Below are 26,465 nucleotides of genomic sequence, written 5' to 3'. Positions count from 1 at the left end.
TTACAATGACAGTAGCCATTATTTCCTATCTATGTGATATTTATTATCTCACCTGATGTGAAGAGCTGACTCATTGGAAAGGACCCTGATGTTGGGAAAGATTGAGGGCAGGAGGAGAAGGGGGCGACAGAAGATGAGATGGTTGGATGGCACCACTGACTCTATGGACATGAGTTTGAGCAAACTCCAGGAGATAGTGAAGGACAGGGAAGCCTGGCATGCTACAGTTCATGGGGTGGCAAAAGTCAGACATAACTTAGCGACTAAACAACAACAATAATAGTCTACCAAGCTACTGCTGTGCTAGATGTCTGCCTAATACTTCATTTGAGAGAAAAAGCAAAAGGTACAGGCAAATCCTTGTCTAAGGCAAATCCTAATTCAGTGAGAAAGCTATTTGTTATTTTGAAAGATTCAAGTTACATTCAAAATTCTAAAATGCCTCATCTCAGCTTGAGAAAATTATGGAAATAAGAACAATTAATATAAGAATATTCTTTAAAGTTGTGCCTGCCTATTTCACGTATAATTTAGAAATATAACTGGTCACACCTGAAAAAGGGAGATTTTCTTGTATTTTTGTTTATCATAAATTCAGTTCAGTTCAGTTCAGTCACTCAGTCGTGTCCAACTCTTTGTGACCCCATGCATCACAGCACGCCAGGCCTCCCTGTCCATCACCAACTCCCAGAGTTCACTCAAACTCCTGTCCATCGAGTTGGTGATGCCATCCAGCCATCTCATCCTCTGTCATCCCCTTCTCCTCCTGCCCCCAATCCCTCCCAGCATCAGAGTCTTTTCCAATGAGTCTACTCTTCGCATAAGGTGGCCAAAGTTTTGGAGTTTCAGCTTCAGCATCAGTCCTTCCAATGAACACCTAGGACTGATCTCCTTTAGGATGGACTGGTTGGATCTCCTCGAAGTCCAAGGGACTCTCAAGAGTCTTCTCCAACACCACAGTTCAAAAGCATTAATTCTTCAGTGCTCAGCTTTCTTCATAGTCCAATTCTCACATCCATACATAACCACCGGAAAAACCATAGCCTTGACTAGACGAACCTTTGTTGGCAAAGTAATGTCTCTGCTTTTCAAATATACTCTCAAGGTTGGTCATAACTTTCCTTCCGAGGAGTAAGCGTCTTTTAATTTCATGGCTGCAATCACCATCTGAAGTGATTTTGGAGCCCCAAAAAATAAAGTCTGACACTGTTTCCCCTGTTTCCCCATCTATTTCCCATGAAGTGATGGGACCGGATGCCATGATCTTCGTTTTCTGCATGTTGAGCTTTAAGCCAACTTTTTCACTCTCCTCTTTCACTTTCATCAAGAGGCTTTTTAGTTCCTCTTCACTTTCTGCCATAAGGATGGTGTCATCTGCATATCTGAGGTTATTGATATTTCTCCCGGCAATCTTGATTCCAGCTTGTGTTTCTTCCAGCCCAGCGTTTCTCATGATGTACTCTGCATATAAGTTAAATAAGCAGGGTGACAATATACAGCCTTGACGTACTCCTTTTCCTACTTGGAACCAGTCTGTTGTTCCATGTCCAGTTCTAACTGTTGCTTCCTGACCTGCATATAGGTTTCTCAAGAGGCAGGTCAGGTGGTCTGGTATTCCCATCTCTTTCAGAATTTTCCACAGTTTATTGTGATCCACACAGTCAAAGGCTTTGGCACAGTCAATAAAGCAGCCCCCTAAGTTCACAAGTAGACATAAAACTGATGGTTACCTTTATAAGAGAGTTAAGAATAAAAGAAATACATAAAAAACACAGGACTATATGGCAAGGAAGTATATTATAACTGTTTATATACATTTTCTCTCCTCCCTTGATTGCATGTTAAGGACAGAAATGGTCTTACTCATCTTTGCAGTCATTTAACCTAGCCTAGAAGGAAATGGCAACCCACTCCAGTGTTCTTGCCTGGAGAATCCCAGGGACGGGGGAGCCTGGTGGGCTGCCCTCTCTGGGATCGCACAGAGTTGGACACGACTGAAGCGACTTAGCAGCAGCAGCAGAGTCTGGCACATGGTTTATAATGTTCACTGAACTGAACTAAGGAGGAACTGAATCTTTACCAAAGTAAATTGGGAAAATTTCTTTTTCCAGAGCAGAATTTGGTTCATTACAATTTTGGATGTATTCATACACACTAAGTTCTACTCCTCCCTAGTGGGATGTGGGGTGCTGAGTGGACAGAGCTGGTAGTGGCTGGCCTCTGGAATGTGCAGGGAGAGTATCCCCAGGTATGGCTCCTCTCCCTGCACCCCAACACCGCACTCCCTTCACTGCTAGTGGGAGCTGCACCATGAGAACCAAAATTGCACATTCCAGCCAGAATGTCCAACAGGTGTACTCTCTCTGTCTCGTGTCATCCGTCCCCGTTGAACCTCACCAGTCTTCAACTCTGTTTTGTGAGAGGCTGAGCCTCCAGGAAAGAATGCAGGATGTGCCTCAAAAAGTCCAGCACTAGCTGAGAAACTGTTTGTTTTTTCCTAAAAATGGTCAGTCCATAAAAGTTACGTAAGACTCGGCTCTCCTCACTGGGAGCTTTTCCAACTCCAGCTGGAGAGATTCCTCTAGCTGTTTAGAGTTCAGGAAAAGAGTTTGGAATTTCCTGACTGGCTAGCCTATATTGGAGCCATCTCTGGCTAGCAATAGGGAGGTTCCAGCAGAGAACACTGTAACTCTTGTGCTGTCACTGCCCCTCAATTGTGGCCCCTTTGAGTTCCCCAGGGGACAGGAAATAGCACAATTTGTTTACAGTTAACATCTCAGAACAAAGATGAGCCCCACTACTAAAACCAGAGCCCCACTGCTAAGACCAGTGGCATCAAGTCTTTGAGGCTCCACCCAAACGAGGCAGAACCTAGGGAGTCTAATAGCTCACCCTAGAAGCACAACAAGGCTCTGGGAGGCCTTCCTCCCCTACTTTGGGCAGATGTATAGAATTTGTTTGTGGCCCTGAGAACCTCAGATGCCAGTCTTGCCCAAGAACAAGATGAATAAGCCCATAAACATGAACCGAGCATCTATGAATTTCAAGGCACCAGACTATGTGAACAAAGCAGATCCGGGGCTGGCCTTCATATAGTGCTTATAAGTTCGCCTGGGGAGACTAAATAAACAACTAAATAATTATGACCACACAAACTATGAAGTAGGCCTTTGGAATGTGCTATATTCAAAGGATACACAGTTATTCCATAAAAGCCATCTCTGTCCATGGAAGGAGGTTAGCATATTTATTAAATCAGGGACCAGTTTATACTGAATTGTCAACCAAAGTTATGTGTTTTGGTTGAAAACTCTGGCCCTTCAAGTAGTCACTGCTGCTGCTGTTTAGTTCTTCACTTTCTGCCATAAGGGTGGTGTCATCTACTGCGGCTGCTAAGTCGATTCAGTCGTGTCCGACTCTGTGCGACCCCATAGATGGCAGCCAGGCTCCTCCGTCCATGGGATTCTCCAGGCAAGAACACTGGAGTGGGTTGCCATTGCCCTCTCCCAAGTAGTCACTAGAATCTATCAATAACTTGCTCTCAGTTGAGCCCCATTTTTATTCCCATTCATTCTGCAGGAGTTCAGTCCCTATTTACATCAAACACTTGTTTAAGGCATAACAACTCACTTCAACTAAGAAACTGCTGTTCATTTATAATGAAGAAACTGAACTCTGATTTGCTCTCTCCAGCTTTAGGCCAAGCACTTTTCTTTCTGGTCAACAGAGACCTTGACCTTGTGCACATGCTTAGTCACGTCCGACTCTTTGTGACCCCATGGACTGTAGCCTGCCAGGCTCTTCTGTCCATGGAATTTTCCAGGCAAGAATATTGGAGTGGTTGCCATTTACTCCTCCAGGGGATCTTCCCAACCCAGGGATCGAACCCATGTATCTTGTGTCTCCTGAATTGGCAGGCAGATTCTTTACCACTGTGCCACTTGGAAGGGAGCTAAGAAACGGCTGGTATATAACTCTGCCTCTAAGGACTAATTCTGGTGGGATCCAACATTCTCCTGTTGATGGCTGTTCGGCAGCTAGTTGTGATTTTGGTGTTCTTGCAGGAGAAGATGAGTGCACGTCAGAATGGCCATCATGAAAAAGTTTAAAGGCAAATTATTTGACTCCCCTCACTTTCTTCACCTGTACATGGGGCTAATAATACCTCCTCTTACAGGGTGCTGGTGGAAGTTAAAAGATATAGAAAACATGTGGAACAATGATTGGCATTTAGTGAAGACTCAGATGACACTGGAGAAGGTGATGGCACCCCACTCCAGTACTCTTGTCTGGAAAATCCTATGGACGGAGGAGCCTGGTAGGCTGCAGTCCATGGGGTCTCGAAGAGTCAGACACGACTGAGCAACTTCCCTTTCACTTTTCACTTTCATGCATTGGAGAAGGAAATGGCAACCCACTCCAGTGTTCTTGCCTGGAGAATCCCAGGGATGGGGGAGCCTGGTGGGCTGCCATCTATGGGGTCACACAGAGTCGGACATGACTGAAGTGACTTAGCAGCAGCAGCAGCAGATGACACCACCCTTATGGCAGAAAGTGATAGCCTCTTGATGAAAGTGAAAGAGGAGAGTGAAAAAGTTGGCTTAAAGCTCAACATTCAGAAAACGAAGATCATGGCATCCAGTCCTATCACTTTATGGCAAATAGATGGGGAAACAATGGAAACAGTGGCTGACTTTATTTTTCTGGGCTCCAAAATCACTGCAGATGGTGACTGCAGCCATGAAATTAAAAGATGCTTACTCCTTGGAAGGAAAGTTATGTCTAACCTAGACAGCATATTAAAAAGCAGAGATGTTACTTTGTCAACAAAGGTCCATCTATTCAAGGCTATGGTTTTTCCAGTGGTCATGTATGGATGTGAGAGTTGGACTATGAAGAAAGCTGAGCGCCGAAGAATTGATGCTTTTGAACTGTGGTGTTGGAGAAGACTCTTGAGAGTCCCTTGGACTGCAAGGAGATCCAATCAGTCTATCCTAAAGGAGATCAGTCCTGGGTGTTCATTGGAAGGACTGATGTTGAAGCTGAAACTCCAAAACTTTGGCCACCTGATGCGAAGAGCTGACTCATTTAAAAAGACCTTGATGCTGGGAGGGATTGAGGGCAGGAGGAGAAGGGGATGAAAGAGGATGAGATAGTTGGATGGCATCACCGACTCAATGGACACGGGTTTGGGTGGACTCTGGGAGTTGGTGATGGATAGGGAGGCCTGGGTGCTGCGCTTCATGGGGTCGCAAAGAGTCGGACACAACTGAGTGACTGAACTGACTGAACTGAAGGCTCAGTAAATAATTATAATGAATGTGAATCAGGAATGTCTCCTTTCCTTGAATCTAAATCCTTCCCATTGACTTCTGAGGCTGCACTACTATTCAATTTACCAATTCACAGCAGAGAATCTTGTCACTGTCATACCCAGTACCTTTCAACAGGCATACCACCTCAAAATCTTTAACCCTATGGCTCTATTCTTTGTCCCCTAGAAGCTGGAAAGTGACTCAATCTCAGGAAACATCACAAGATAATATACAGAGAAAGTCAGTGTGAATATGCAATTTATCTATGAATCAAGATTTTCCTACCCAGTGAATACAGGTACATGACTACCTGAATTACATTAGCAGAAGACAGTGAAGGTGAGTCCTCTACATAAATTCATGGGCTGACAAGATTCTACTTAAAAGGTCTAATTATTTCCAAACATGTACCCCAGGAGACCCTATCAAAGTCCCGTAGCTTCTGCTGTAGAAAAGCCTCTCTAATCTATCCTTTCTTTTAATTCCTAAAATCAGTGCTCTACTTCTAGGTCCTCCTGAAATACCTCTTTCGAGGACTATTATTCAATCTTTGGGCAAAGATTCCTATTGGCTAGGAATAGACTATTGCTAGGAATACAGTGGTAAACAAAATAGATATTATCCCTGCCCTCAGGAAGCTTACAATCTAGTGGAGGAAAGCAAACAATCACATAAATAAAAATACAATTATGAAATGTGATAAATGCCTTGAAAATAAAGTGCAGAGTATTAAGAAGGTCTGATTAAGACTGATGACAGATGTGATTAAGAGGTCAGGGAAGGCCTTTCTGGTAAATTGTGAAGGCCTCTCTGTAATTACATGTTGAGCCTTGAAAGGTTAGCTGAAAGGAAGTTAAACAGGTGAAAAGGTGGGGACAACATTCCAGGCAGAGGGAATGACATGTGTGAAAGGCCCTGAGGCAAGACAGTGGTTGGTGTCTTAGACAAACTGAAAGAAAACAGAGTCGTTGAAAGTGTCCATCATATTTGGCAACCAGGAGTCCACTGATGACCTTGACATAAACAATTTCAGGGGAGTGGTTAGTGGAAATGAAATTAGACTGCAGAGGGTGCAAAAGTGAATGGAAAATCAAGCAGATTGGTTGGGTGGTCAACAAAGGTTGGCTGTTACAGTAAAGACAGTCACTACCCAGAGGCTGATGTGTGTCAGGGGATTTATTTTAAAAAGTAAAGACCTTATCAAATTAATATATGCACATGGTTACAAAGTTAAAAGTGAAAGGGCTTCCCTTGTGGCTCAGCTGGTACAGAATCCACCTGCAATTCAGGACACCTGGGTTAGATCCCTGGGTTGGGAAGATCCCATAGAGAAGGAAAAGGCTACCCACTCCAGTATTCATTGTCCTATAAAGCTTCTGACCAATAATAGAAATCCACAGCTCCAATCCCCTTCTATCTCTGTGTCATTTTCCACTACTTTCAAATCTTTTAGCAGTCTCATCTGGCATTTATGTTCATGTTTATAAATCACATGCATATTAATTATTTCTTAATTTTAAACATTCTTTTTTTACTTCCTACATCCACCTTTCTCACACTTTCTGATTTAATTAATATCCAGTGTTTGCTATGACTTGGTATAGCAAATAAGAGTCTATTTGTTGTTGCTCAGTTGCTTAGTCATGTCCGACTCTTTGCAACCCCGTGGACTGCAGCCTGCCAGGCTTCCGTGTCCTTGATCTCCTGGAGTTTGCTCAAACTCATGTGTACTGAGTCAGTGATGCCATTCGACCATCTCATCCTCCGTTCCCTTCTTCTCTTGCCTTCAATCTTCCCAGCATCAGGGTCATTTCTCATAAGTCAGCTCTTTGCATCAGGTGACCAAAGTATTTGCACTTCAGCTTCAGCATCAGTCCTTCTAAGGAATATTCAGGGTTGATTTTCTTTAGGATTGACTGCTTTGACCTCCTTGCTGTCCAAGGGACTCTCAAGAGTCTTCTCCAGCACCACAGTTTGAAGGCATCAATTCTTCGGTGCTCAGCCTTTTTTGCTGTCCATGGAGTCACAAGGAGTTGAACACAACTGAGCATCTTTCGCAACAGAATGGGAAAGACTAGAGATCTCTTCAAGAAAATTAGAGATACCAAGGGAACTTTTCATGCAAAGATGGGCTCGATAAAGGACAGAAATGGTACGGACCTAACAGAAGCAGAAGATATTAAGAAGAGGTGGCAAGAATACACAGAAGAACTGTACAAAAAAGATCTTCACGACCCAGATAATCATGATGGTGTGATCACTGACCTAGAGCCAGACATCCTGGAATGTGAAGTCAAGTGGGCCTTAGAAAGCATCACCGAACAAAGCTAGTGGAGGTGATGGGATTCCAGTTGAGCTATTCCAAATCCCGAAAGATGATGCTGTGAAAGTGCTGCACTCAATATGCCAGCAAATTTGGAAAACTCAGCAGTGGCCACAGGACTGGAAAAGGTCAGTTTTCATTCCAATTCCAAAGAAAGGCAATGCCAAAGAATGCTCAAACTAGCACACAATTGCACTCATCTCACACACTAGTAAGTAATGCTCAAAATTCTCCAAGCCAGGCTTCAGCAGTACATGAACCGTGAAATTCCAGATGTTCAAGCTGGATTTAGAAAAGGCAGAGGAACCAGAGATCAAATTGCCAACATCCGCTGGATCATCGAAAAAGCAAGAGAGTTCCAGAAAAGCATCTATTTCTGCTTTATTGACTACGCCAAAGTCTTTGACTGTGTGGATGACAATAAACTGTGGAAAACTCTTCAAGAGATGGGAATACCAGACCACCTGACCTGCCTCTTGAGAAACCTATATGCAGGTCAGGAAGCAACAGTTAGAACTGGACATGGAACAACAGACTGGTTCCAAGTAGGAAAAGGAGTACGTCAAGGCTGTATATTGTCACCCTGCTTATTTAACTTATATGCAGAGTACATCATGAGAAACGCTGGGCTGGAAGAAACACAAGCTGGAATCAAGATTGCCGGGAGAAATATCAATAACCTCAGATATGCAGATGACACCATCCTTATGGCAGAAAGTGAAGAGGAACTAAAAAGCCTCTTGATGAAAGTGAAAGAGGAGAGTGAAAAAGTTGGCTTAAAGCTCAACATTCAGAAAATGGAGATCATGGCATTTGGTCCCATCACTTCATGGCAAATAGATGGGGAAACAGTGGAAACAGTGTCAGACTATTTTTTGGGGCTCCAAAATCACTTCAGATGGTGATTGCAGCCATGAAATTAAAAGACGCTTACTCCTTGGAAGAAAAGTTATAACCAATCTAGATAGCATATTGAAAAGCAGAGACATTACTTTGCCAACAAAGGTCCGTCTAGTCAAGGCTATGGTTTTTCCAGTGGTCATATATGGATGTGAGAGTTGGACTATGAAGAAAGCTGAGCACTGAAGAATTGATGGTTTTGAACTGTGGTGTTGGAGAAGACTCTTGAGAGTCCCTTGGACTGCAAGGAGATCCAACTAGTCCATCCTAAAGGAGATCAGCCCTGGGTGTTCTTTGGAAGGAATGATGCTAAATATGAAACTCCAATACTTTGGCCACCTCATGAGAAGAGTTGACTCATTGGAAAATACTCTGATGCTAGGAGGGATTAGGGGCAGGAGGAGAAGGGGATGACAGAGGATGAGATGGCTGGATGGCATTACTGACTCAATAGACGTGAATCTGAGTGAACTCCAGGAGTTGGTGATGGACAAGGAGGCCTGGTGTGCTGCGATTCATGGGCTCGCAAAGAGTCGGACACGACTGAGCGACTGAACTGAGCATCTTTCACTCACTCACTCACTCACTCACTTTTCTCCTGTCCAGCTCTCACATCCATACATAACTACTGGAAAAATCATAGCTTTGACTATATGGACCTTTGTAGGTAAAATAATGTCTCTCCTTTATAATATGCTGTCTAGATTGGTCATAGCTTTTCTTCCAAGGAGCAGGCGTCTTTTAATTTCATGGCTGCAGTCACCATCTGCAGTGATTTTGGAGCCCAAGAAAATAAAGTCTGTCACGGTTTCCATTGTTTCCCCATCTATTTGCCATGAAATGATGGGTTGTAACTTTAATACATGATTCTCTTTAGTTTAGTTTTCTATATATTTATCCCTAATTCTTCCCAAATTCTCTAGCAGAACTGTAAAAATTGCTCTCAATCTAATTTTCCAAACAGTCAAACATAGTTCCTTTTTTTTTTTTTTCCTGGACCATAATCCTTCTGGAACTTTCTGTTCTCCTGATACATTTGAACTGACTCTCCTCTATGGTTTACAACACCACTATCATGCTGGACATCTCTTTATCCTCATCCTAGGAATTTTCTTTGCCTCTCTTCTCTTAGTTGCCCTGTGATCCCATGCCCTAGATCTCATGATTTCTTCTTTCTTGTTTATATTCTCATTTTGCTGAAGCATATTCTGTAATAGCTTTCTAAGAAAGGATACATAGTAGGAATATTTTTGTAATGAGTATCTGAAAGTATATATTTTAAACTCTTACTGTTGATAATTTGGCTGAGCATAAAACCCTAGGTTAGAAATCAATTCCTCTCATGAATCTGAAAACACTGCTCACTGCTTACTAATTAGATTTCATTCTTGTTGAGTACAGTGCCATTCTGATTTCTGATGCTTGTATGTAAACTTTTAAAAAAGAACACTGGTTTAAAATTTCTCTATATCCCTAATGTTCTAAATTTTCATGACGAGTTGCCCTAGGGTATGGTATTTCTATTGGTTGTGCTGGGCACTCAGTGGGCCCTTTTGATTTGGAGACTCTTCTTTAGTTCTGGGAAATACACATTTACTCTTTCTTTTCTTTTTTGTAACTTTGTCTCCACTGACATTGAAGATTTAGAAAGAGAGGAATTAAACGATGAAGCAATATCCTTGAGGAGTAGTTAGGTGCTCAAATTTTCTATATTTCTATTCACTTAAAAAATTTTAAAGTATACAGGCAATATTGCTAACCATAAGCATAACGTACAGCAGATCTCTAGAACTTATTCATCTTGCATAACTCAAACTATACCAGTTGAACAGCATCTCATTTCCCCCACCCCCAGCTCCTGGCAACCTCTATTCTTTTTCCTATATCTATGACTTTGACTATTTTAGATTCCTCATACAAATGGAATCATGCAGTATTTGTCCTTCTGTGACTGACTTATTCCCTTAAAACTAAGATCATAATAGGAAAATGGGCAGGATATGAGCAAACATTCCATAGAAGAGGGAACAGAATATAGCTAATAAGCATACAATAAGATTTAAAACACTATTAAAATATTGCTTTAAATTCATCAATTATCAAACAAAACAGTAATAGTTAATCCTGGTGAAGACAACTAAAACAGGCGTTTTCACATTTTGTCAATAAAAGCATATTTCAGTTCAGTTCAGTTCAGTCGCTCAGTCGTGTCCAACTCTTTGCGACCCCATGAATCGCAGCACGTCAGGCCTCCCTGTCCATCACCAACTCCCGGAGTTTACTCAGACTCAGGTCCATCGAGTCAGTGATGCCATCCAGCCATCTCATCCTCTGTCGTCCCCTTTTCCTCCTGCCCCCAATCCCTCCTAGCATCAGAGTCTTTTCTAATGAGTCAAGTCTTCCATGAGCATATTTGGGTACCCTCATATTGAGGTTGGGGGAAAATGTATATATATATCCAGTCTTAAAAATATTCAAATCCTCTAACTCCACCTCCAGAATTCTATACTAAAGAAATTATCAAAGATTTTTTTATAAGGTTATTAATCTGAACATTTTTCAGAAAAGAGAAAGCTATTTTTAGAAACCTCAAATGTCTAACATTTGTGTTAAGTAAATTATGGTAAATTCAAACAATGGATTTGTTACCCAACTATTAAAAATTTGGTTTCCAAAAACTGTTGGATTATATGTTGTCATTTTATACTTGTCTGTATTTTTCTAGATTTTCAACAGTGAAAATATATTTCACCTTTAATTACAGAAAGAGACAAACACTTTCTCAGAAAATATTTTTAAACAAAATAGACAAGATTTATTTGTTTCAAAGGAAAATATCATAGTATCCTTCATTTCGTTTGTCTCCATAAAAACACAGTTAAGTTTAAACATTTTCTAGGTTAAAATCTGAGCAGTGAATAGCATTTCTTTGGACTGTATTCTCCACAATCTCTTAATCTTAAATGAGTAATAGGTTTATAAACCTAATCTCTAAAGGAAGAAAACACTGTGGAGATGATATGCCATAAATCACACTCTTAGTGGCACTATTTGGCCTTTGATTCCCAGGGCTTATGCATTAGAGTCTTTTCATTTCTTTCAAAATCAAAACCAAAACCTTTATGTTGATTAAATCTGAGAACCACTTATCAAGAAGCTGAGACTAGAGTTTGGGTCTAACAGTAGTTCTACTCAAAGTGTAGTCTATGGACCAGTAGAATCAGCCTCTCCTTGGAATTTATTAGACTGGTAAAGGGTTGGACTTACTGAATCAGAACTTCAGGAGTGACAGGTGATTTTTATGCAGCCTCAAGTTTAAGAATTAACACATATCTAGAGGAAATTAAGCAAAGAGGCTAATAGTATGCAAAGGGAGGGAGGTACAGAGCCCATCCAATGTTCAATGTGTATATATATATATATTTAAAGCATATACATTATTATAAAATATTCTAAAAACAAACTTTTTCCATACTACAAACTAGAAGTTATGGCTAGAAAATATTTTCTTGGATTTGGACTAAAAAAGGTTGACAAATTAGCATAGGTCTTGGATCAAAGGGTAAAAGGAATCTATAATTCATTCCTGGTTCCAGACAGCTCATTAAATTAAGGCTAAGTGTTTCACATAGGAATTTAGGTATGTATGCAGTAAATATTTTGGCTATATTTCTGTCAAACCATGATTGGTTACTGGCAGGTGATCAGCTGAAGATGATGGGATCTTCACTTCTTTCAACCTCTTTCCACTTTGGAGTCATGACTCAGTAGGCAAAACTCAGTAGTCACCGTGACTGGCTTAAAGTGTGCTTTACAGAGCCCTTCCATTGACAATGAAAGGGAAGTGAATGGGGTAGAGAGGGAAGGAAGGAGAGATGAACAGGTTAGACTCTACTTCTCCCAACCCCTTGCCTTCAACCAAAACAGCTCAGCCTTTACCTTTTTGTGTCCACTTATCTGTGGAATATACTTGAACAAAGATCTCCCCTCTAAAAAACATTTTGAAAATTTCTATTCTCTACTACATGTTCTCAACAACCCAATAAAAAGCCATAGCTTAAGGAGCTGTTAGTGCTCCTTGTTAACTGTCTATCACCACCACCTGGCTGTCAAAAGGACTCACAATGCATAATGGGCAGGTGGTCCTGCTTCCAGGACTCCCTTCTCCAACCACTATCATTAGGGATGAATAAACTAATAATGTTGCAAGTTGCTGTGTTGGATGTGAGGCTAAGCATATCACATAAACCAGCCTATAAACTGAACCTGACATTACACTATCTAAGGAGTAAAAGATTGGGGACTGCTGTTCCAAAAAACAGTAATTTAAACATTGCTGTCTCATGTATATATTACTGTATAACAAACATTCCACAACTTAGTGGCTTACAACAATGACTGATTATATCTCACAGTTTTGTGAGCTGGCTAAGGGTTTTTTTGCAGTTCCAAAAGATGGGTTCTGGAAATGTTTTGAATAGAAGCAGAATGGCCCTCTCCCACCAAATAAGAGAAGTCCTTCAAAGTAATCTCCTTGGGAGACAATTCACCCAGCAATGCTCCTATTCAAAACATTTCAAGAACTCATCTTTTGGAACTGTGAAAAACCCCTTAGCCAATTCACAAAACTGGATACAATCAGTCATTGTTGTAAGCCACTAAGTTGTGGAATGTTTGTTAAACAGTAATATATAAGTGAGACAGAAATGTTTAAATTACTATCCTTTTGGAGCAGGAGATCAAAAGGTGGTTCCCAACCTTTCTGGCACCAGAGACCAGTTTCATGGAAGACAGTCTTTCCATGGACCCGGGGGATGGGGTGGTGGCTGTGGTTTCAGGGTGATTCCAGAGCATTATATTTATTGTGCATTTTATTTCTATTGTTATTACATCAGCTCCACCTCAGATCAGACATTAGATCCTGGAGGTTGGGGACCCTAATTTGGAGGATATTTAAAAGGAAATGATTAGCCTCGCAGAAAAACTCTAGCTATCTAGAACCTTCAGAGATTAGGTTGGTCTGATAACAGTTTGGCTGTATCTTTTTAAAAAAAATTTATTTATTTGGCTGCTTCACGTTTAGTTGTGGTACATGCAGGATCTTTTTTTGCAGTGCTCAGGCTTCTTTTTAGTTGTGGCTCTAGGGCTCCAGAGTGTGACGCTTCAGTAGCTGTGGGGTGTGGGCTTAGTTCCCCAACCAGGGATCAAACCCACATCCCCTGCATTGTAAGATGGATTCTTAAACACTGGACCACCAGGGAAGTCCCTGGCTGTATCTTTAAATAAACAGATCCTTGTTATCCTTAAGATAACAAGAAAATAACATTTGGAAGTGAAACAACTCTCAGATGAATGGGATCAGGAGTGGGTTCCCAACTCTCCCATCTGAGTTTTTGCTTTTTCCCTTGGGGTCTTCTGAATCCTATCTATACTGACTTTAGGAATATTCTGATCTTTCTTTTACCTGAACATGGGTAAAAACCGATTTTCTATTTTTTCCCTAAGGACACTATATATAAGGTTCTATTTTCGTTCTTAAAATAATTATATAAGAGAAGAAAGGAAGTACAAAAGTATAAAAACAGATAAACAAGTTAAATATAGATTTTAGGATCCTAAGATAAACTTAAGTATAAACTTTGGATCCTAAAATAACTAAATCTAGCCAGAAGTTGGCTGACTCTTTTTCCCTCTCCACCCAGTTATCAACTTGTCATCCTTGACCACAGGATCTCACACAAGAAGCCAAAAACAGCATACATTTCAGAGCTCAAAGTCTCATCTTCCAAGAATTCCAGAGAACAGCAATTTTCTGCTTTAAGTATCCAGAATAATTTTTTTTAAATTTAGGTAAAACTTTTAAAATGTATACTTTTACTTACACACTTTTGTTTTATACACAGTATATAGACTATAACTTAACTTTTCTTTGGTGACTCTGTGCTACCAATGCAGCGGACCTGGGTTCAAACTCTAGTCAGGGAACTGGATCCCACATACCACAACTAGGAGTCTGAGAGCTGCAACTTAAGGATGCCACGTGTTGCAACTGAGACCTGGCGCAGCCAAATAAATAAATATTTTAAAAATAAATAAGGATGAGAGAAAGAAATTTTAAAAATCAGTTTAGTGTTTCTAGACAAAATAATGAACAATCTGAAAAGGAAATTAAGAAAATAATTCCATTTACAACAGCATCAGAAAGAGTAAAATACTTAGGAATAAACTTAACCAAGAAGGTAAAGGCTTGTACACTGAAAACTATAAAATGCTACTGGAAGAAATTAAAGAAGTAAGTGGGAAGATATCATGTGTTCATGGATCGTAAGACTTAACATTGTTAAGATGTCAACACCTGCAATATGCAACACCTGCAATACAGATGGAAATTATGCTAAGTGAAATAGGCTAAATCACAGAATGACACAGAATGACAAATACTGCCCAATTCCACTTATATCAGGAATCTAAAATAGTTAAATTCATGAATCAAAGAGTAGAATGACAGCTGACTGGGGGAGAGGGAAATGGGGAGTTGTTGTTCATTGGGTATAAAGTTTCAGTCAAGCAAGATGAATGAGCTCTAAAGATATGCTGTAAAACAATATACCTACAATAAACAATATATTGTAAACTTAAAATTTGTTAAGAGGGTAGATCTTATGTGAGGCTTCCCTGGTGACTCAGATTGTAAACAATCTGCCTGCAATGAGGGAAACTCAGGTTCAGTCCCTAGGTTGGGAAGATCCCCTGGAGAAGGGAATGGCTACCCACTCCAGTATTCCTGCCTGGAGAACCCCATGGACAGAGAAGCCTGGTGGGCTACAGTCCATGTGGTCACAAAGAGTTGGACATGACTAAGCAACTAATACTGTGTTCTTTCTGTAATAATGAAAAGATGTCAACTGCCCAAAGCAATCCACAGATTCAGTGAGATCCCTTTCAAAATCCTAATGGTAATTTTTACAGAAATAGAAAAATTCATTCTAAAATTTGTATGAAATCACAAGGGATCCTTAATAGTTAAAAAAAAGGTTGAAAAACAGAACAAAGTTGTAGGAGTCATACTTCCTTACCACACAGCTTACAGTCATCAAAAGAGCAGGGTACTGCCTCATGAGGGTCAGAATGGCCATCATTAAAGGTGGGGACTTCCCTGGTGATCCAGTGGCGAGATTCTATGCTCCCAATGCTGGGTGCCAGGGTTCAATCCCTGGTTGAGGCACTAGGTCCCACATGCCATAACTATGAAATCACATTCTGTAACAGACCTGGTGCAGCCAAACAAACCAACCATTGAAATTTTTTTTTTTTTTAGTCTACAAGTAACAAATGCTAACAAATGGTGAAAGGAACCCTCCTACACCATTAATGGGAATGTAAGCTGTGCAGTCACGGTGGAAAACTGTATGGAGGTTCCTCAGAAAACTAAAAATAGAATTACCACAAAAGTTGAAAGTGTTAGTCGCTCAGTCGTGTCTGACTGTTTGCGACCCCATGGACCGTAGCCCACCAGGCTCCTCTGTCCATGGGATTTCCCAGGCAAAAATACTGGAGTGGGTTGCCATTTCCTTCTCCAGGGGATCTTTCTGACCCAGGATCGAACCTGGGTCTTTTGCATTGCAGGCAGGTTCTTTACTGTCTGAGCCACCAGGGAAGCCCATGAAACGATCTAGCAATCCCACTCCTGGGCATATACCCAGACAAAACTATAACACAAAAAGATACATGCATTCCTATGTTCACAGCAGCACCATTCACAGTAGCCAAGACACGGAAACAGCCTAAATGTCCACTGACGGATGAGTGGGTAAAGAAGATGTGGTGTGTATATACTGTGAAGCACTGTCGCTAAGTTGTGTCTGGCTTTTTGTGACCCATGGACTGCAGCACACCAGTCTTCCCTGTCCTTCACTATCTCCTGGAGTTTTCTCAAACTCACGTCCACTGAGTTGGTGATGCCATCCAAGTGATGCCATGAAGTACTACTCAGTCATAAAAAAGAACACAATAATGCCATTTGCAACAACATGGATGCAACTAGAGATTATCATACTAAATGAAGTAGTCAGAAAGACAAAGACAAATACCATATGATATCACTTGTATGTGGAATTGAAAATATGACACAAATGAATCTAAGAAACAGAAGCAAAATCAGGGGCATAGAGCATAGACTGGTGGTTGCCAAGGTGTGGGGGGTTGGAGGGGTGGATTGGGAGTTTGGGATTAGCAGATGCTAACTGGTATGTACAGAATGGATAAACAACAAGGTCCTACTGTATAGCACACGGAACTATATTCAATGGAAAAGAATATGAAAAAGAAAGTATATATATGTATAACCAAGTCACTTTGCTGAACACTGTAATTCAACTATACCTCAATAAAAAAAAAAAAAATAGAGAGCCTAGAAATAAACCTGGCATTTCTGGTCAATTGATACTCAACAAGAATGGCAACACTATTCAAAGGGGAAAGGACAGTCTTCAACAAACGGTGTTAGGAAAATTGGATATCCACATGCAAAAGAATGGGCCCTTATCTTACACTCCATACAAAATTTAACTCAAAATAGATCAAGACCTAACCATAAGAGATAAATCTATTCAAGAAAACTTGGAAGAAAACATAGGGAAAAAGCTTCATGACAGATGAATGGATAAAGAAGAATTGAATTTGGCAATGATTTATTGGCTACACCAAGAGCACAGACAAACAGAAAAAATAGGTAAATAGGACCTCATCAAAATTTAAAAACTTTTGTGTATCAAAGAATCACAAAAGAGTGAAAAGGCAACCCCATGAAATGGGAGAACATATTTTCAAATCATAATATCATAATAAGGGACTTCTATCCTAAATATATAAAGAACTCTTACAATTCAACAATAGAAAGATATAACCCAATTAAAAACAGGCAAAGGATTTCTAATGGACTTTTCTTCAAAGAAAATATAAAAACAGCCAATAAGCACAAGAAAAGATACTAAACATCACAAGCCATTAGAAAAATGCAAATCAAAACCACAATGAGATACCACTTCAGACCCATTAAAATAAGTAAAGTCGCTCAGTAGTGTCCAACTCTTTGTGACCCCATGGACTGTAGCCTACCAGGCTCCTCTGTCCATGAGATTTTCCAGGCAAGAGTACTGGAGTGGGTTGCCATTTCCTTCTCCAGGGGATCTTCCTGAACCCAGGGATCGAACCTGGGACTCCAGCATTGCAGACAGACGCTTCACCGTCTGAGCCACCAGGGAAGCCCTCAGACCCATTAGGATGACTATTATTTAAAAAAACAAAACACAAAATAAGTGTTGGCAAATCTGTGGAAAAACTGGAATGCTTGACATTGCTGGTGGGAAAGTAAAATGGTACAGCCACTGTGAAAAATGGTAAGGCAGTTCCTCAAAAAATTAAATGTAAAATTACCATATGATTCAGCAGTTCCATTTCTGGATATATATCCAATGGAATTGAAAACAGGGACTCATATCTGTACACCAATGTTCAAAGCAGTTTTATTCACAATAGCTAAAAAGTGGAAGCAACCCAAGCTTTTATGTGGATAAAAATAATGTGATATATACTTGCAACGGATATTATTCAGCCCTAAAAAGGAAGGAAATTGGGATGCAAGCTACCACATGGATGAACCTTGAAGACATTTTGTTAAGTGAAATAAACCAGTCACAAAGAGACAAATATTGTATGATTAATTTACACGTAGTACCGAGAGTAGTCAAATCATAGAGAAAGAAAGTAGAATGGTGGTTGTCAGGGGCTGGGAGAACAGGAAATGAGTTATTGTTAACGAGTATGCAGTTTCAGTCTGAGAAGATAAAAGTTCTGGAGATAGATGGTGGTGATGACTGAACAACAATGTGAATGTACTTAATGACACTGAATTGTATGTTTAAGAACTGTTTAAATAGTAAATTTCATGTTATATAAATTTTACCACAACTTAAGTAAAAAAGAATAAATGTAATACCAGAGAGATTCTGCTATGAGTTATAACTTTTCATTAGAATGCATCCCATTCTCCACCCTCACCCCCTGAAGTCAATCTCAGAGCAATGTTTATATGTGGTCATTCAAAACAATACACTCATTTTGCATGACAGACTCATTTGACAGGAACTATAATATCATATGTCAATGTTTGAGTGAGTGTTTTCTGGGTAACCTCAACACTGATCAACGGACTATCTCTACAGAGCCTGCCCTTACCCTAACATGCAGTCAGTGAGCCATCTCAGTCAACTGACTTTTACTAAGTGCTCAGTCATTGTGTATGAGTAACAGAAAAAAACGATGAGTTATTGTCCTAAAGTTGCACAGAGAAAAATAGAACACATAAACCTTCCCATGAACTAGGGAAGCAAATAAAAATACAGGAAGCAAATAAAAACACGGGATACTCTGTTATTTATCTGAAATTCAAATTTAACTTGGCATCCTGTATTTTATCTGGCAATGCTCTGCCATATTGGAAGTGAAGATAAAATAAATAATCCAGAGTGTTTTGGGGATACTGAGGTCTTAACAGGGACCTAGACAGACTAGTGTAGAAAAGCTGATTAAAAACATATTGGTTAACCAGGTCTCTCACGTTATTTCCTTGTTCCCAGAATCCTTAGCGCGGAGTGGAAGAAGACTCTTTTAGCTCCGCTTCTAAAAAAAACCAACCAAAAAAAACATATTGGTTAACCAAAAAAAAAAAAAAAATTAAAAGTACTGGTCTCTAAACTCCATGCTTAATTCTGCTCAGGAGCCCCTTCCTGCTTTGAGTATCTGTGATCCAAGACTTACTTTCTAAAGTTACAAAGTCAGAGAATGGGAGAAAGAAAAAGTAGAGAAGGATAAACCAAAGCTAGAAATGAGTGAGAGCATACCCAGCTTCCAGTCAGGAAGGACTGGCCTCAAAAAGGGACCTTAGGCACTTAACATAAAAATCAGAGGAAATCAGATTTTGACCTGGCTCAAAGCAGAAGAGAAACAATGACGGAGAATGCTCTACAGCCATACAGTAGGAGGGACACGCAGAGTCGAATACAACTGAGCACATATGTGAGTGAGGAGGGACTGGCATAGCAGAACACCAGAGACAGCGGTGGGATCTCCCAACTCCCTGACACCATTGCCATTACTAATTTCCACGGAGCCCCCCAAGAAACTCCAGTCACAGTTTTTACCTACCAATACTCTGAATTGACACTTTCGTACTGTGGTGCTGGAGTAGACTCTTGAGTGTCCCTTGGACAGCAATGAGATCAAACCAGTCAATCCTAAAGGAAATCAACCCAGAATATTCATTGGAAGGACTGATGCTGAAGCTCCAATACTTTGGCCACTTGATGTGAAGAGCTGACTCATTGGAAAAGACCCTGATGCTGGGAAAGATTGAGGGCAAGAGGAGAAGGCGGTCACGGAGGATGAGGTGGTTGGATGGCATCACTGACTCAAAAGATAAGAGTTTGAGCAAGCCCAGGGAGATAGTGAAGGACCGAGAAGACTGGTGTGCTACAGTACATGGGGTCACAGAGTCAGACACGACTCAGTGACTGAACAACAGTACTCTGAGCCCCAGTGACAATAATGCCTCTAGTCGTCAGGCAACTACTTCTTATAAACTCCTGCAGCTTTCCAGCCATTGTTTCATCAGTCAGCAGTATCATCTATTTCCCCATGGACCCTGGGCCAAAATTGAGATCGCCGAACCCTGTCTTAGCTTCAGGAAATTGAATCTGTTCATGTCATCCTCTTAGGAACCAACAAAAACAGATTTCAGGCTCTCTGTTCTTTGAGAATCCCATCTTTAAAAGGCCTGTGTTCTTGTTTATTACTGACACTGTTCAGATAGTGGTAATCCCTGCCTGATGCTGGTCTACTGAGATATAAATGGCTCATATGGCCTGATCATACTATAGTAGTATTTAGGAATCTTTGATAAGTCTCACACTAGGCCAGGCTGGGATGTCTCCCCTCTCCATTGGAGGCAGGGGAAGGGGAGGTATCCAAGAATTAAAAGGGTAAAGTAACTGAGGTCATTCTTCCAACCTGTCCTGAAGCACCAGCTGATCAGGTACACTGAATCAGGTTTGAAGGATGTGGCTAGCCTCCACAATTCTTCCCTAGAGGGAGCAGTTAGTCTCTAGGGCAAGAGGAGGGGGGTCACCTGGGTAAAGCTCTTTAAAGATTATCTGGGCAGCCACTGAAGGACTGACCAATAAAAATTTCTGCAGGCTTGGACCTTAATTTTTTCTTTTTGGTAAACATAAAGGTAAAACAGCTAATAAAAAGAAGCTTCTATGTAAATGAAATTAGATGCATGAACTGAGAGACTGAGTATGTTCAGTTTTATGCTCCCACCATGAGCACCGCAAGTAATCCCCTGACGCCCTTCGTTTTTCCCCCCAATTCATGTAACTAGTGACACGTCTTCCCATGAAACACTGCCTCACAGCCTCTGCATTGGTTTCATTCATTCACTCACCCATCAAATATTTACCGAGTCTACCATGTGCCAGGCACTGTGCTGGGCACTGGAGATACACATGAATCGTGTACGGTCCTTGCCTCCAGGGCAGCCCCCTGGTGTCCTCAGGGCCAGCCTGGCATCCCAAGGCAGCCCTGGGCAACGGGATCACGATACCCTTTGCAGCAGGTAAGAGCGGTAGCAGTGGGCTGGCAAAATGCCAGGCCACAGGTTTTCCCAAGGTAAAACTGTATGTGAGAGAGCGATCCCAGCCCGGCTCAAACAGGCATCAAAGTGGGAACCAGGGGCCAAAGGGGCGGAGGGTGCAAAGGACCCGGCGTGCAGAGGACTCTCGCCGCAGTCGCCGGGTTGGGTGCTGAGCGGCCACGCGCGCTCCTCCAGGGCCGTCACAGGAGATGTGGGGACAACGATGACCCCTGGGCGCGAGTCAGCTGAGGGGGTGTCTCGAAGGGACAGTTTGAGGAGACGGTTAGGGTGGACCTGAGGTGACGCCCCAAAGGATGGCTTGTCCTGGGTGACTGAGGATTTAGTGGATGGCGGAACTGAAGGGATAGGACTGAAGATGAGGTTGGTCCAGAGGGTCAAGCAAGACCGAAGGGTGGGGCTGACGGGACGAGGGCGAAGGGCTGAAGGGAAGGGAGGGCGCGCTAAGGACTGGATAGGTGAGCAAACTGAGGGCCTTTCTCCCAAGGGATCATTTGGAACGCGAGGACAGCGGATCTCCGGGATCTCGCCTGCCCCAAAGACGCGTCCTACCTGGTTTCTCGCCTCGGCGTGGTCCTATCGCGCAGGCAGCGGAAGCGTCTCGCGCCCTGCAGGGGTCGCGTAGCAGCCGTGACAAGCAGTCGTCCCCCTTCTCTCAGACAGCTTGGTAACGCCCGGTCCTCCCCTGCAGCTGTGGCGCCGATGGTCCGATCTGAATTGCCCTCCTGCCGCCCCTTGGGATGGCCAGTAGTTCGGCCCTCTGGGCCAGTGGGGGTGATCGCCCACCTCCTGGCTCCCTCTGCATTGAGCGCCGCGAGTCACGCGCAGTGCTTTCCCGAGAGGGGAGCGGCTGAGCTTCAGCCGTGGCCCCGCCTTCTGCGGCCTGGGCCCCGCCCCTTCGGGGTGGTGCCGGCTAAGTGGCTGGGGTGTGCTGGAACCTAGAATACCCTCGCGCGCGGCTTAACTGGCGTGTGGAAGGCAGGTGCATCTGCGCATCCGCCGTCGCCTAATGGAGCGATTCTCTGTCTGACACCGCAGTACAACCTCTTGGGAAAAATAGAAAGACAAAACTAAAGCCTGACCTCAGCAGAGACCAATTGATCCAGAAGCACGGGTAGGGTGGAGTAGGGGTTGGGTGGTGCCCAGCCTTGATATTTTTAAAAGCACCCCAGCATAGCCAGGATGAAGAAGCCTGGTAAAGTCTAGAACGGAACAAAGACTGTCTCCTCTGGCCAAAAATTTAGTCAGGTTCTTCTGAGTCGGCCCTGGACCAGGCTTGACTTTGGGCTTCCCTCTTTGTCCTTGTAGAATCCAGTTTAAGCAAGAATCCCTTTAAATCGGTTTATTGGAAATTCTCCGCTCTTGATATCTGACCGTCCTTGGTATTTATCACCTTGGCCTGCTTTCAGCAAGAATTCTGTTGAGTTGATCTACCAAGAATCCCCCTTTCCTCTGATGTTTTTTCTTAGTAAATGCTATGTTCATGTCCCTCCAAAATTCATATGTTGAAATCCTAACCCCCAAACATTAGTAGGTGGGGCCTTTGAGAGGTGATTAGGTCGTGAGGATCTTGCATGATTAGGATTAGTAGCATCACAGAAGATATCTCATGGAGCTCCCTAGCCCAGTCCTTCAGATGGGGAAGTAGCTGACCAGAGAGCACCTAGTGGCCATGCTGGCACCTTGGTCTCAGACTTATAGCTTCTAGAACTCTAAGAAATTTGCTTATAAGCTACCCAGTCTGTAGTGTGGTGTGTTTTTTAGCCACGGCATGCAGCATGCAGGACCTTCGGTCCCAACCAAGGACCAAACCCCTGCCCCATGCATTGGGAGCACAAAGGCTAACCACTGGACCACCAGGGGAGTCCCTGGTGTTTTATTATAGCAGCCAGAATAGATGAAGGCTGTAATTTTCCAGCCACTGATCTCTACCCTGCTGCTACCCTGCTAATAAATTATCACTTGTCTTTGTTGGGGTCTGAGTTGAGCTCAATCTCTCCCCTACTGCAGCACCTCATTGCAGTGGTTCCTATAGCTATTCCATGATCCCCGGCCCCTCCCTACCCTCCCCTCTGCCCCGCCCCTGCAAATAAAGTTTGCCTTACCATCTTTAACAAGTGTAATGAATATTTTTTTCTTTATCAGAACTCATGTGCTTCCTGCTCCTAGGCAGGGTGTATGTGTATGTGAGACACTGAAGACTGTTGTCTTCTTGTATCCAAAGTGGGGTGGGGGCAGGTGGGCTTTCAATGAATAGTTATTAGAACCTCACTAGGTTCCATCCTTTGTGAAAAAGAGTCTGAGATCCTGTGCTCTAGGCACTCCCAGGCTCATTAGGTCACAGTCAAGGAAGCAGATAAACGTCATATTGTGTAATACATCCTCAGGCCTCACAAAAGTCATGTGAGCTGAGCTTTGAATAATGAGTGGGAGATAAAAGGTGTGGGGGAAGCATGCATATAAGAACAATGGGGCAAAGCAACTGATATGATCGAGATGTGGGACCGATGCAGAGAGTATAGCAAAGATGGTCAGGGATGTGATAATGAAGAGCCTTCCATGACAAACAAAGGAGCTGGGACTCATCCAGTAAGCAGTGGAGAAATATTTTATCTTGAGGCAGGATGGTAAATCAAATATGAATTTTAGAACTACAATTCTGGGGGCAAAGTGGAGAGGGCTTTAGTCAGGGAGACCAGTGAAAAACTGCATGTTTGTACAGATAAAGGGTCCAGGGTGGGGCCTTAGCCTAAGCTATGCCAATTGGAACCCTTTCCCTGAGAATTTGGACTTGGGGGAGAGAGAATTACACTTTTACTCATGGTTGCCGTCTATGGGGTCGCACAGAGTCGGACATGACTGAAGTGACTTAGCAGCAGCAGACTTACCATGAAAATTTGAGAGTGGTGTCAAATTTTACTTGTCAAATGGCCTGAGTTGCAGAAAAAACCAATTTGCTGAGAAGTATCAGTCTGTTGCCTAGAGAGGAGTCAAGTGAAGACACAGACTACTCCCCAGATTCTTGGGGCCTCCAGTAGCTGATTCTACTTCTCACTGAGGCCGTTTAACTCTTATCCTGGGTTGATGATGCATCCTTCTATCCATTCATATGGTTTTATTTTTGACCTCAGCAAATGTGGGTTACTTCCTGTTATTTGTGTTATGGGATAATTTTCAAAAAGTTAAAATCATGAGCCTTATACAAATATAAAATAAAGCCATATTTCACTAATTAATGAAAGAACCAATAAGACACTAAGACTGATTCACAAGGGTATTTGACTTTTATAAATGTAAATTCTCTTCCAGACAAAATTAATTTGCATCACCGAGAGAAGGAATTATTTGCATTGTTAAAGGCAGAAATATTCTGCAATATTATCAGTATTTGAACAGATACGAACTTTAGAAACCTCACTTCAGTCACAGTGTGGATACTGACTTAGAGGAAAGAGACCAGTTAGGAGACTGTGGTAATTGTGATGAGAAATGGGAGGGTGTGAATTAGGGCAGTGGCTAAGGGGTTAGATATGAGGATATAGATTCAAGAGATATTAAGGGTATAGACTCTAGAGGACTTAACGATTAATTTAATGTGTCACTGGGGGTTGGAGGTAAAGAAGAGCAAATAGCCTCAGATGACTCCCAGGATCCTCCAAATGCTGAGTTTTCTCCAAAACCCTTTGTACACCTCTTAGAAGATTTGGAGCTAGGATTACAGGGAAATGTTGGATCTAGGACAATGCTCCCTTGTTTCTCTGTTTCTGGCAGTGGTAAATATGGTCTTTCCCAAAAAGTTCTTAAAATTGCAGGATAAGCCAACTCGTCCCACGATCTCTCCCTATTCCTGAGACACTGTAGATGAGGAACAAGTATAAACCTGGCCTATGTATGCTAGAATCACCTCTCTCTTTTTGCTTTTGGCAGTTATTCCATCTAGCTCAAGTGAAAAGATCTCATAACCCATCCAACTTCAGAAAACCCCTCAAGGGGTACTCTCCTGAAATTAAATAATGTCTCATCTGTTTCTCTTTTTGTTTTATTCTTATCTCTAAAAACCAGACACATTGCCCACTCATCTTCATACTTAGAGCAAGTCATGACCACCTCTCTTTCTGAAACTATATGACCTTTTAGCAACTATTCTCATCACTGACTTAACTTCTCAGAATTCTAATTACAAGAAAGATAACATAGATTGGGGTCACATATCCACTCTTGGCCAACTGTGGCTAGGACTAGTGGAGTCAACTGGCATGAACACGACTCATCCCGTCACCAAGAGCTGAGTGGGAAGAGCTAGTAATCTATGGATTTAGCACCATTGAGTAAATCAAGGGGCTTATTTGATAAACCAGTGCCTGCATCTTCTGCAGCTAACCCACAGAGTCCTTTGGTTTTATCTTCAAAATGCATCCTCTACTCATCCACTTTTTTCTTCACTGCTTCCATAGTCTAAGCCACCACCATTCCATGCTTAGACAATTGTAACTTCCTCCTAATCTCTCTGATGTCACTTTTACAGTCCTATTGCCCATAGAATGGCTTAAACAATTTTTTCAAACTGGCTTTAAAGTCTTCCACTGCATCTTATCATACCTCTCCAACCACTCTCCTCTTTGCTCACAATGTTTTATCCACATTAGACTTAGGTTTCTTACATACAAAGCTTGCTCCTATCTTAGGGACTTGAATGTCCTTCCATTAGATTTTTGCAAAGCTAAATCCTTTTAGTCATTCAAGTCTCATGTCACATGTTACTTCCTCAGAAAGTCCTTTTCTGACCACCAAAAAAGGTGGTCAGAAAGTTAGCTACACCTCCCCACTCAGTCTCTCACTGTTAAAGCAGCTACTGTAGTATCTTCATAGCACTTACTATCTGAATGATCTTGTTTACTTTGATACTGTCTCTTCTTCTAGAAGGTAAGCTCTGTGAGAGTAGAAATCTTTTTTGTTGTCTTTCACTGTATGGGCAGCATATAGAACAGTGCCCAGACATGGCAGACACTCAATAAATAATTGTATATGGATGAATGTGATAGAAGGCAGTGTGTGTGTGTGTGTGTGTGTGTGTGTAATTGGAACTTTGAAAGAATGGCAATTTGTGGGGTCAGTATCAGATTCTTTACTGTCTGAATGACCAAGGAAGCCTATAACCATGAAACCATTTTATATTGTCTCCTACTCTTAACCTATTGCGTGAGACTTTATGAATTTT

At 42.0% G+C, this 26,465-nt stretch overlaps 1 protein-coding gene across 9 annotated transcripts in view; it reads right to left on the bottom strand.

Moving 5' to 3' along the window:
- RUSC2 (RUN and SH3 domain containing 2) overlaps nucleotides 1-22,106 on the bottom strand; it is a 61,872-nt gene extending 39,766 nt beyond the window's left edge. For 7 of the 9 annotated variants that reach the window (XM_059888990.1, XM_059888991.1, XM_010807922.3 and 4 more), the window contains exon 1: nucleotides 21,800-22,106. The gene's annotated coding sequence lies outside the window, so the exon portion shown is untranslated. 9 annotated transcript variants of the gene reach the window in all.
- Nucleotides 22,107-26,465: the final 4,359 nt, after the last annotated feature.

The sequence above is a fragment of the Bos taurus genome, chromosome 8 (assembly GCF_002263795.3).
Source record: "Bos taurus isolate L1 Dominette 01449 registration number 42190680 breed Hereford chromosome 8, ARS-UCD2.0, whole genome shotgun sequence".
Lineage (NCBI taxonomy): Eukaryota > Metazoa > Chordata > Mammalia > Artiodactyla > Bovidae > Bos > Bos taurus.
This window is presented reverse-complemented; position numbering and strand designations above follow the sequence as displayed.